General features: G+C 45.6%; 1 long non-coding RNA gene across 2 annotated transcripts; it reads left to right on the top strand.

The window, feature by feature from the left end:
* The first annotated feature begins 8,448 nt into the window (after window positions 1-8,448).
* Window positions 8,449-11,151, top strand: LOC146176124 (uncharacterized). 2 transcript variants are annotated; one of them, XR_014701496.1, is made up of 5 exons: window positions 8,449-8,966; window positions 9,138-9,277; window positions 9,426-9,572; window positions 9,713-9,846; window positions 10,958-11,151. It is a non-coding gene; the product is annotated as an uncharacterized LOC146176124 (long non-coding RNA). The 2 variants fall into 2 exon arrangements; XR_014701495.1 differs by having other exon boundaries at window positions 9,134-9,277.
* The last annotated feature ends 794 nt before the right edge of the window (window positions 11,152-11,945 follow it).

Here is an 11,945-nt window from a genome sequence, read left to right as displayed (position 1 = left end):
CATCTGATGAGAAGAGAGGAGTCGCTGGAGAAAGATTTGATGTTGGGAAAGGTTGAGGGTCGCCGGAGAAGGGGTAGGCAGCGAACGCGATGGTTAGATGGCATTCTCGAGGCATTGCAGATGAAGCTATGTGATGTTAAGAAGATAGTGAGAGACCGGAAAGCGTGGCGTGACATGGTCCATAGGGTCACGAAGAGTCGGACACGACTGAACGCCTGAACTACAGTGAACTAGAATATTGGGTAGTGTGCTCACTCCGCGGCGGCTCTACGGGGAGCGGAGGCCCCGCGTACGTCGACAGGCGTCTGTTTCGCGGCGCCGGCACCAGGTGGCGTCACGGTAGACTTCACGGTAGGATTTTGCTCCGCTCGTCGCTGTCAGCCGGTTCAATTTGTCTTTGAGTTCCGTTATTGCTCTGCTGTGCGCATGTTTTTTAGCGCTTATCGGAGGTCAGTTCAAGTGTTTGTTCAGTAAAGACCAGTTCAGGCTCTTGTTTAAGCTCCCGTCGAAAGTGAGTGTTGACTACACCACGTGCGTCGGTGTATGCGTGTTCTGCCTGGAGATCAGAACATCTTCGTGCTTGGGTAAGCGGACATGATGGGGTAAGCGGACATGTGGCCTGTACTAACCGGTTACTTCACTGGGACAGACTGCTAATAATAATAATAATAATAATAATAATAGCAATCTTTATTTAGGGTAGAACAACATACACATACAGAAGCGCCGAAGCCACAAGCGGGCTTGTGCGGCGACAATCGGCAGCCGCTGCAATCTTCGCGCCACATCAGAACTCCATCAGAGGCAAAAAAATAAAAAAAAAAGAAACATTTCGCACAACTCACTATCAAAAATGCACTGATAATATCAGTACATATTATATGTTCTCTAACGCTTGAACAGCAACTCTCAATGTTTTGCGGGTGGTCAAAGAAAATACGTCGTCCGGTAGTTCATTGAGGATGGCTGGAACATAATAGCGTCTTGTTGCTTTACCGTAATGAATGCGGACTCTCGGTTTAAGATAACGAGGAACATGTGTCTCAACGGTACCAGTTTCGTGTTTATGTGCCTGTATGCACTGCTCCAAAAATATTTTAGTTCTACAATTTGTTTAAAAAGATTGTTTAAAGAAGGCAAACCGGCTGTTCTAAAGACACTGCTAGCCAAACTCTCCTGTGGCATGTAGAGGACGCTTGTAGCGATGTTTTTCAAAATCCTATTAACTCCATGTGAAAGAGCAGTTAAAAAACAACACATACCGTATCTTTAAACACTCCCAGAGTTTTCTATGACGCTCTAAGGAAGCAGTGGGAGATCAACCTCCGTCAATTGGACAAGCGGCTGGATAAGAGCTGTGTAGCTGTGCTATTTGTGAGCTTCATTTCGAACCTCGTTTCGTTCTACGGGGCTATGTTCATATTGTGAACGAAGAAGTCCCTATCCCTCGAGGGATCGTGGGAAGCCAGCATATCCCCCGATGCCGCACCGACGCTACTGCCAAATCTGCAGCCCTATCTTTCAAAAAAGATACCGAAATAAAGACAACAAAGAAAGAGGAAACCCACTGGTGTTGTAACTCATGGGCCCAAGAAAACAAAGTCGGCCCGATATACCCGTAACAACAGAAGAGTAGGAATCTGCCCCAAACGAACAGATTCTGAAAGTATTCTTGATATTTTGGAAGTGGTTAGAAATAGACTGCATAAAGAAGTTGGTTGCCCCGTTCACGCAAAAGGCCCATCTGAAGAAGTAATAAGGTTTTATTTAGTCACTAGACTGCACTTCTATGTGAAAGGGCCGGGTTAATTAAAGAAAGGCAGAAAAACGAGAACGGGCGAAACACCTGAAACTAAGTCATTGCTAACTGCTGTGAAGTGCTGGAGCAAGTGAAGGAAATAAGCGGCAAAATGCGCGAAGATAAATATATGCAGCGGTGAGAAATCTGGTCATATTGACACGCGCATTAGAGCTAGAAGAAGAAGGATCGAAATGGGACGAAGTAGAGGACGTTGAAGTGTCCGCCCGTTCCTGTTGCCCGCGTTCCTGATCCAGCTCTCTCGGTGCCCTCGTTCAGCGGTTACAGCAATTCAACAATATGTTACAATATGTTTCATAAAGCAGTGACTTTGCCTCTCCAAATAAGTATGCCGTAGCTGTTCATGCTGTTTGAAAACCTTGTGGTGCGCCTCCTGTTCTGCGAAAAACGCGAATTGTAAATAATGCATCTTCCTTTTTACTTTGTCAGAATTACATGCATTCTACCTGTCATCTCCATGTCCCTTTGTTGCAGCTTGGGTGTTTGTGAATATAAACAGTTGTTGCGGCCGACACTCCTTCATTCCTCGTTTATCCCTGGCATGAATCCCATGCTATTACTATTGACGTTAAGCATTAATGGAAAGAGTTGTATAACCCCCGAATACGCAGTGCATTATAACTTCTTTCCAGCGAAACAATGCAGGCACGACCCAAGCATCCTTGGCCGACCATTTACGTGTGGCCGACGTTCGGAAAATGGTCGGGAGCCTACTTAGTCGGCTAGTAAACCACGGCAAGCGGTCGGCCCGGAGGTAGCCGCTAGCCATTTCGGCAAGTAGTTCGCAGCGGGCTTTGGCCCGACTTTTTGGCCGGACTAAATGCCGGGCACGGCGCCAGGTTAATGGCAAGAGTGCGGCAATGCGTTGGCCCGACTGTTGAGGCGGTACATTGAAAAAAGGTTATGAAGAGCATGACTGCTACTTTTTTTTTTTAAATTTGCCTGTTACTCGGCTTTGGTTTTTCGCGATGTTATGTAATTTGCGCTTAGTATGGAACAAAATGATACATGCTATTTATTGTAAATGTTTTGTTACATTAATTAATGCTATTGTTTGTTTAACTTGTCGCTCACATTTTTAGTGAACCTTATAGCTGTTAGTAAAATTATTTACCGAGTTCTGATAAACAGCACGCCACAAGGTGACCGCGATTTCATGTGTAGATCATGTCATTATACATTATACTGTTTGCTTATTACGAAGCGCAGCTGTAGGTGATGTAACATCAGTTATATTTTTGGCGCACAAGCTCCCGTACACCCCATTTAGCCCGTATCACTCACTGAAATTCGCTATATGGCAGCTGGGCACTTGAGTAGACGCAACTTCGCATTGTAAGGGAGGAGAAGGCTATTGTGTAAAATAAAAGAAGCGGACAGAAGAGAAAAAGCACACGGGGGGGCAGAAATTATGCGTAGGGCACTGGCAAGCCTTGGCCGCGGCGAACGCTCCAGCAGGCAAGCAGAGACAAATTCTAAAAACACTACTTCGCAGCAGGAGAAGAGAAATGCGTACACGGAGGGAGACTCGGACGAAACAAAACCGACCTCACGCTCGGACGTTTCGAAGGAAGGGCGGAAAAGAGGGGGAAAATGGGAAGGGCGGGGCAACTGTGTCACCCCCGCAGCTCGAAAGTTGGTGGCGAGCGTTCCTGACTGGGCGAGAGAAGAAATGTATACACGCCGACTTTGAAGAGAACATGCAGTTTTGTGGTATTTGTATACTATTTTTGAAGGAGCTCTTTTCGAACAAAGTTGTCTTACGATCAAATACATGAAGAAAAAAAAACGAAGGAAAATGATTATTGTCCAGGTTATTAATCGCATACTGTTTTTCTCAAAACAGTCTGGTAAAGCTAAGAGCCGCAAGAAAACAGGCCAGCGTCCTTGTCATTTGGTTTTGTTTCTTTGCGTGTGGCCCATTCATCCTCTTTTACGACCTGCCGGGGTGGGACGGGCGGCTCTTTTCATTTTTTTTTTTTTCGGAAGTCGGAGGGGCGCATTTTCGCAGCGAGCGGTCCGATTCTACACCGGAAACTAACCCCCTCTCCTCCCCCGCTTCTTGTCAACAGTTCTTGGAAGACTCGGCAGCTTGTGCTCGTGGGTGCGTGCGTGCTTTCAAGTTCGTTGCAGAAGTGTAGAGCGCGACCAAGCGACGATCTCGAGCGCGCGAGGACGCTGTACGTGCGAACGAAATGTTGGAAATGAGAGCGCGTTTTCCAAAGTTGCGCGTTATTAGTTAAAATTACAAGACAGTCAACTTTGTTACCTTCAATAACTAGGCGCTGGACAACCAGACCTCTTTTTCATTCGCATTTATATATTGTCAGGACAAGTGACTGTAATAGTTTTCAACCGCTGTATCCTTTCAGTAACTCCGCCAAGCCATCCTGAAGTAACGCGCTCCTCCGGCGCGTTTGGACAAAAAAAAATCGAAGATGCTCCGCTTTTTCTGTTTTTCTGTTTGTTTGTTTTTTCCATTTTTCTTTTTGCTCAATAATGGGAGTGTGGTTTCATAGGAACGATACAGTTGATTTTTATTTATTTTATTAGTATTTCGCTTTTGTTTTACAGATTGTTTTGAATTATGGCTTCTATATTTTCTTGCTTGTTACTGTCCACTCCTGGTCCGCGAGAGACATATTTTCTCAACGCATCCTGCATATCAATATGAGTTTGAGACCCCTATGTTATACAGAGTGATTGAAAATTAATAATATTTATTGAGAGCTACACGAGGTACGCGCAATAAAAGAAGCTAATTGAAAAGAATTCTTTCCTGAAGCAGCTGCCGCAATTTCGGGTTTTTGTTGTGGCTTCAGACTAATAATATGGATAACTTTTAGTTTTAAGGCGTGAACATGTATCGGAAGGGATTAAAGCGAATTATCTGTCGTACGTACTAAGCCGAGAGATCGCTTGTAGAATAGCCCTGCATGTGGAAGGAATGCTGCATAGGTCCAGAAACTTAAGACTTCTGCTTGAAAAGTACCGGGATAAGAGAGTAGAAACGATCATGACGTCATAGGCGTGAACTTCAACCATTTACTTAGCAGGGAACCAAAGAAATCTTATTGATAAACATGGAAATAGCAAAGCACACTGGGACAATAAATAATGTTTCAGTAAAACAGCAAACAGTACCGAACATATAAGGTAGCGGCAAGAAATATATAATGCAGTGAGTTTCTGGTCACACGTTGTATATCAATAATGCGCAGCTGCAACAGAACTCCCTCGGGAGCTCTGACCACCTAACAAATTTCCAGACAGTCGATTGCTCGATCCTTTGTGCTCACACATATACGCGTGAGCCGCAGGCTTGCGTCTTTCAAGACAAGAACCGAGTTCAAATCACTTCGATGTACAAGTGACCTTCCTGAGTTTGATGTGCCGCGTCAACAACCTCCGGATAAAGCTTTGCTCTCCAAGAGCTAACAGATGGCTATATCTAGGTGAGACGCACTAGCATGGGGAACAGTAGACAACGGGGTCACCGAAAGAATACGATCGACCGCGTTCCTATTCTGCCAAATGATCAATCCCACGGACTTCACTACACGTTGTTCGAACGCTTCGCGCGGCCTTCCACTGTGCGACGAAAAAGCTCACGGCGCTAGGCAGCGGAATGTCCAAGCTGCGACACAGTCCTTAAGGACACGTGTGTGAGACTCGACCTGACCAAAGTTGATACAGTGCAGATCAATATGCCAGCTGTAAAGCCTGTTTAATTTGGTGGGGATCGAATACGCCACACTCAGTGCGCCACCGAAAGTCTCTTACAGCATGCGGGAGATTGGGTGCAACAGGCGTCTCCCACTTCGCATACCTTTGGCACATATGTGTAGGGGCGCAGAATAGCAGAGCGCTTCGCAGAGATTAGATACTGCTATGGCTATCCATGCTCCGTCTACGAACATCTCCTCTAACTATGCGAACACGTGCGCCTGCTTCCCCTGACCATGCACTACAAACATCTGCCTTCTACTTCCAAGCCAGTATAAAAGTTAAGGCCGCCCAACGTAACCTATGTGATCCACTAACTCGGATACCCAATAGCGCACAACAAAGGGCATAATGAAGACAAGGCGGAACCCAAATAGGCGCCACCACCTAGCTATAGTGAAAATATAATCAAAGTAGATTGACTTTGCAAGAGGAATACACAAGAAAACACGTGCTAAGCCATGCAGGGTCGTATCATTGGGAGGCTGGATCAATAAACAATCAAGGAACACAGATGTGGGAAAGTTGGCACCTGTGTGCACTAGGCTTTATCAGAAGTATCGCGCATACGTTAATTAGCTATAACTTTAGGATGAACAAGATGTCCGAGATTATTGAGTTAATATCTATCCCTAGTGTGACTATTGTGACTCATGCACGTACGCACGCACGCACTTACGCACGTCTGCAGTCGCACATGTTCCACGACCTTACACAGTGGTACGATGGAATAGTTAATAATAATTGAAAGAAGGAAATAAAAATTAGGGGGACGCTCAAGCTTCCCCTTAACGTTTGACGGGATACAACGCCTTCTCATTCTTCTCTCTATCTCTCTATTTCGGTGGACAACCGCAGTTAATTGCAAATTGGTTATAGGAAAGTAAAGGCGCAGCATCTGTCACAGATCCCGGTGGGAACCTGGACCGCATCTGCATATTTACTACCACATTCCGAATATTTCAGACAAAACTCGACGATACTCAAGCGAAAACCGGGTTAGCGAGGTGGCTTTTGGACCAAATGAGCTGTAACGCTTCGCATATATATGCTGCACTCTCGATAGACGAAACTCGGGTATATTGCCGACATGAGGATAAATGGAACAGCTTGGCACAAATATTTGCCCGCCTCAGTTAAAACACGGGGATTAGGAAAGCTTTAGTCCTTATATATCAATATGCCGAGGCCGACTGTGTTTATCCAGAACACAAATGTGGTCCTGATAGTTTTCAAATAAAAATGAAAGGCACGCAAAGAGCCGATCGCCCGGACGATTCGCCTGTCGAACGTAACTTCCTGCGAACACAAGCATTGTGCAAAAAGTAACATTTGGTTCTTTTGAGAAAATTCAAAGGGATTGCGTTTTGAGAATCCCGCGCAACATGACGAGGATCGATCGGTTCCTGCACCAGTGGCGGTCTACATTGTTAAATTCTTCAACGTCAGCCTCACACGCAGAAATATGGTATGAAATGCCAGAATATATATAAAGTTCCTCGAATCCCCTTTTCCCCAGCCGCGTATTCACTGCTGCTATAATATATCATTAAATAACATTGTCCATATCAAAGTAAAGTCTCCTGCAATACCGCAGGTTTCCCCTCTACATTCCATGAGGCAGTCGGCTTAGCAGGAGAAAAGTGGAAAATTCGTATCATTGAAACAGCTATTTTTATGCAACATTGAGTTATACCGCGTGCATGATATATATTGACACTATATCATTTGAGCCTGCTGATAGAAATATACATTGCGCAACAGGATGAAATTAACTGTTATTTATACATATTTTGAAATAACGCTTTAACCGCGCGCTAATTGAGCCGCGGCGGGTATGGTACACTCTGTGGTTGATCGCGAGTTGTCATGAACTTATGCTTGAATTTGTGAACTGGTAGGCGCTGATTGTCTGTTTGAAGCATACTTAGTATTAAGTGCCTAAGATTTGCGCGGTAACTGCTATGAACCTACGAATGTAATTGTCCATTTTTTTTTTATGGTTAAATGGTAACCTCTGAATTTAAACAACCTCATCATAAAGTTAACCTATAACATAACTCTAAGCAAACCCACGGTAAACCGAAGAGATCACGTGCCTTTAAGGTTTATATGTTAACCGTCAATTACTTTTGCCAGTGCCATCGAAACCTATCAATCCTAAACGCCCTTAAATTCGTTTCGCAGCCTCCGTGAGTTTACATTTCGTACGGGGTCAAGAAAAGAGGCGGTGAGCTTTTATGAGCTTTCATCCGGATCCGGTGCACTTCGCCCTGCGACCTTCTACTGATTTTCATGCATCCCTAGAACAAATGGACAAAATATATTTTTGTCAGAAACTTGCAGCAGTTACTATGTGATTCAATCGTTATTTACCAGCTTGAGCTCGAAGTCACGGGCTTTAGTCGAGCTGCAGAAGCCGCATTATGATGGAAACCAAACGCGAAAACGGAAATGTGGTTTGCGATTAATATGACAGCCCGAGGGACTCTAAATAACCCACGTACTGCTTTGGGAAGTATAAATCCGCATGGACTATGTAATCTCTGCAAAAGCACTCATAATATACAGTGTTCTGCAACTTAACCGTCTTGGAAAAGTTTCCAAGACGGTTCCGATAAAGTTACTGAACACTATATACGTAGCCAGGTCTTGCTATTTTGGCTAAATGAAGCTGCAGGTGTTCTACTGCCCCACACTTGGTTTATGTGGAAGATATTCGGTTAAAAGAACATTACATACATTCACTCCAAGCCATATTTTTTTCATGCAAAGAACTACAGCCGCTGGTATCAAGACGGGGGTTCTACAGAAGCCATAGAAAAAAGAAAAGAAAAGAAAAGAAACTACCTCGACGCTTCTTGAACGACGAGGGAGGGGGGGGGGGGGGGGGATGGGGGAGTACGTGAAAAAGAAAGAAAACTGCTTCTCGCTGCGCGGGACCCGCTGCCCCCCATCGGCCCATCTCTTTTCCTTGCGGCAAAGCGGAAAGAACCACGGGGAGGCGAAAGGCATCGAGGCACCCTACCGCGGGGGGCGACAGGAATGCCGAAGCAGAGAGAGATAGCGCGAAAAAAAAAAAAAAAAAAGAATTGCATGCACCGCACACAGGGAGATTCTCGCTGCTTTTTGCAGCTTCTCTCCCCCCCTCCTCCCTTCTTGAGGTCACATGTCCAAATGGCGGGAAAACACATCCCGCGCGAGCTAAGATGCGCGGCCGCGGCGTCACTCAGTCGACGGCCAGCCTCCGTGTGGGCGCGATGCGTACTGCCTAATCTTATCGTCCGCTTTTATTTCGCGCAAATTCAATCTGTCTCAACCTCCTGGTGCAGTCAGCGTTTGAAAAGAACAGCCCATATATGCAGCTGATGATTGCAGCCGCTTGTACAGATTCTTCGTGCCGAAGTTCACCAAAACATGCGTAAGTACATGATCTTTCGGTCTTGATCAGAGGAGCTTTTTGCTAGATTCGATATTATACTGAACATAATAATGTATTGTTTTGGAGCATATGTTCGTCTTGTTATATACCCCTTGCATCTTTCTTCATATATATATATATAATTGGTGTGGGCGCTGATCGCGCAGGAAGACTTGCTGAGCCGTTTGGAAACAAGGCTGCGGCTGGCTGCGGTGGCAGAATTGGCTCATTTTGCAGTCTGGGTCCTTCGGTATCTCCTGCCCCAAAATGCTCGCCTTTTAACATGGAGGGACACTCACTATACCGATCAGGTAAGTCCAATTAGCACATATTTTGTTCGATACGACAATATACTGCAACTGTTTCTGGAGCGCGTATATATATGCGCATCTTGTTACTACGTGCATTTTTTTTTTTTTTTTATAATCGATGTGTGCGCATTTCGCTCTGATTGCGCAGGAAGACGTGCTGAGCCGACTTGGAAACGATGCTGTGGCGGTGGAATTAGCTCTTTTCGCTGCAGTCCGAGGTCCGATCTCCTCTGCCCCAAAACGCCCGTCTTTCACTTCATATCGAAGTGCATGCACTGACATGTATACCCATCAGGTAAGTCAAATTAGCGCTGATTTTCTTCTATACGATAATGAACTGCAACTAATTATGTATTGTTTTGAGACTTATGCGCATCTTGTTACTGTAAATGCATATTTTGTAATTGGTATGCGCGCCTTGCGCTGATCGTGCAGGGAGGCGATATCAGCTGATCTGGAAACTGGCTGCGACAGTGGAAGCTCGTTTCGCCGAAGCCCGAAGTCCTTGGTCTCCTCTACACTAAAACGCTGGCCTTTCACTTCTTTATGGCGGTGCACTTGCCGGACAGGTATTAGCGCTGATTTTGTTTGAAAAATTCGATTATCCGACTCACATCGATGGGACGCATGCAACCCAGTTAAATGTCAAATGCTATCACTGATATAAATATTGCAGCACCCCTCGCCATAGGAGCGATCAGAAGCTGTACAAGCATCATCGCTGCTGCCAAGCAAGCTCGTGCCAGGGCTGAGTACAATGTTTATGCCGTGTTTATTATTATTATTATTATTATTTTTTTTTTGCTGCTGTAATGATGTCTATACGTGAAAATTGATGATTGAGTGATGCGGTATGCTGGCAAGGTAAGTGAGCCAGTGCGTTCATTTTGTGGATTTTGGAATCATATATGTGATGCACACAGATCTGAGCCGTTTCACATTGATTTTGCTCTGTGCGCTTGCTTTCTGGGCAAGCAGTTGTATTTTCATCGTGCGGATTATTTCCTGGTGCTTACATGCTCATGAGGTGTTCAGCTAACCTGTTTCAAGCTTTAAAAATTTACAACGGGTTCTATAAGCTTCTAAGAGTTGGGCTGTCTAAATAGCCGAATTTTTAAAATAATGCTCGGTTGTTAAATAACGAAAATAAATCAGATGACTTATCGTTAAATATCCGGTCGCTTTTGCTGTAAAAGTTCCATCTAGTTTGAGAAAATTAAGCTGTATTCTACGGAATAAACTTATTGTAGGTTTCATGTAAATATCGCGGAAACTGTTTGTTCAGCCGCGTTGGAATCCCTCATACGCGCTCTATGACAAGCGCGGACACTTGGTTTTGCTAGAATTATTAAATTGCAGCATTAGCATTCAAGAACGCGCTTCGGGAGGATAAGGTTTGACTGCGCTACGGTTTCAAATTGCAACATCATGACTCCAGCAAAACGAAGTGATCGCGCCTTTCTCGCGGATTCACGGATCCTGATTACCTATTGCGGCTTTGCGCTAATGCGTTTTCAGTAGGGTCGCATGAAGTCAAGCGCATAAAATATATTGATGTGATAGTGCAGTTGGTGGCAGTGAGCAGACATTATTTTTTCTACCTTTCACCCTATATTTGCCTGCAATGTAAAAGTCTAGGCGAAAAGGAAATATTTCATTAAAACACTTGTCTTCGTACAGCTGACCAAGATGGAACCTGCCGCAGATCCGACCAGTCGCAGACATCAAGTGATCGACAGGCTGCCAAAAGAAGGAGACCAAGCCTCAAGCCCATCTTCCATATGTGGCACACGCGCAGTCATATATCCACGCTTATTAAAAAGCAAATCGCGAGCTTTTTCTGAACGCTGTTGACAAATAAATTTTTCACCAAATACTGCAGCTTTTGTTTCTTCATGACATCAGAAAAGCTACTGCTTTTCTTGATGCATTTGTATGTGCTACCCCGTTATATATGCATGGCCCACGATATATTAAATGCATGGCATGATACCTGCACGAGGGGCGATGCCGGCCACTAACCGGCGTCGGGAAGCAACCGGCCGACGTATGGTCTTTCGTCAGCAAAATGCTAGGGCAGACGAGCGGCCGACCATTCAGTAACGCTGGCAGACGGCAGGCCCACGTGCGGCAGGTGGTCGGTCACGTCGGGCCAAAAGGTTGGGCCGTAGTCGATTGCCTAAAATCGGCCAACGTTAGGTCAGTGTCAATCCCCGACGCCGGCCCTCATTCGGGTGCCGAAGGTCGGCCGGCCACTTTTTGGTCGGCGAGAAAGGTCGGCCCTATCTTTTGCCACACACTTTTTTTTGCTTGGGGAGTGACATACACTACGTGAACGTCCCAACGAGCCAAGCTCTTTGATTAACATTGTTTGAACATTTGCACAGCGCAGATGTAAAGTTCAATTCAAGGTCCGCTTAGCCATTTCAGCAAAACTCAAGCAAATGTCGCGGTAATATTTCAATTTGTCGGCGCGGCTACTGCGACGCCGGCCGAACGCGGCACTGGCTTTTACCCGTGGAGCGCGCGCGCTTCGAGGCACCTACCGTGGAGACGCGCGCAGCGCCACCGCGCGCCGCCGCTCCCCGTCGACACCGGCGGGGACACCTCGAGCGGTGCCTGTGAGCACACTACCCAATATTCTAGTTCACTGTACCTGAACTGAACA

This window comes from Amblyomma maculatum, chromosome 10 (genome assembly GCF_055883805.1).
Source record: "Amblyomma maculatum isolate TAMU_Amacu chromosome 10, ASM5588380v1, whole genome shotgun sequence".
Taxonomy (NCBI): Eukaryota; Metazoa; Arthropoda; class Arachnida; order Ixodida; family Ixodidae; genus Amblyomma; species Amblyomma maculatum.
Note: the sequence above shows the minus strand (reverse complement) of the source record. Positions and strands in the feature narration are given on the sequence as shown.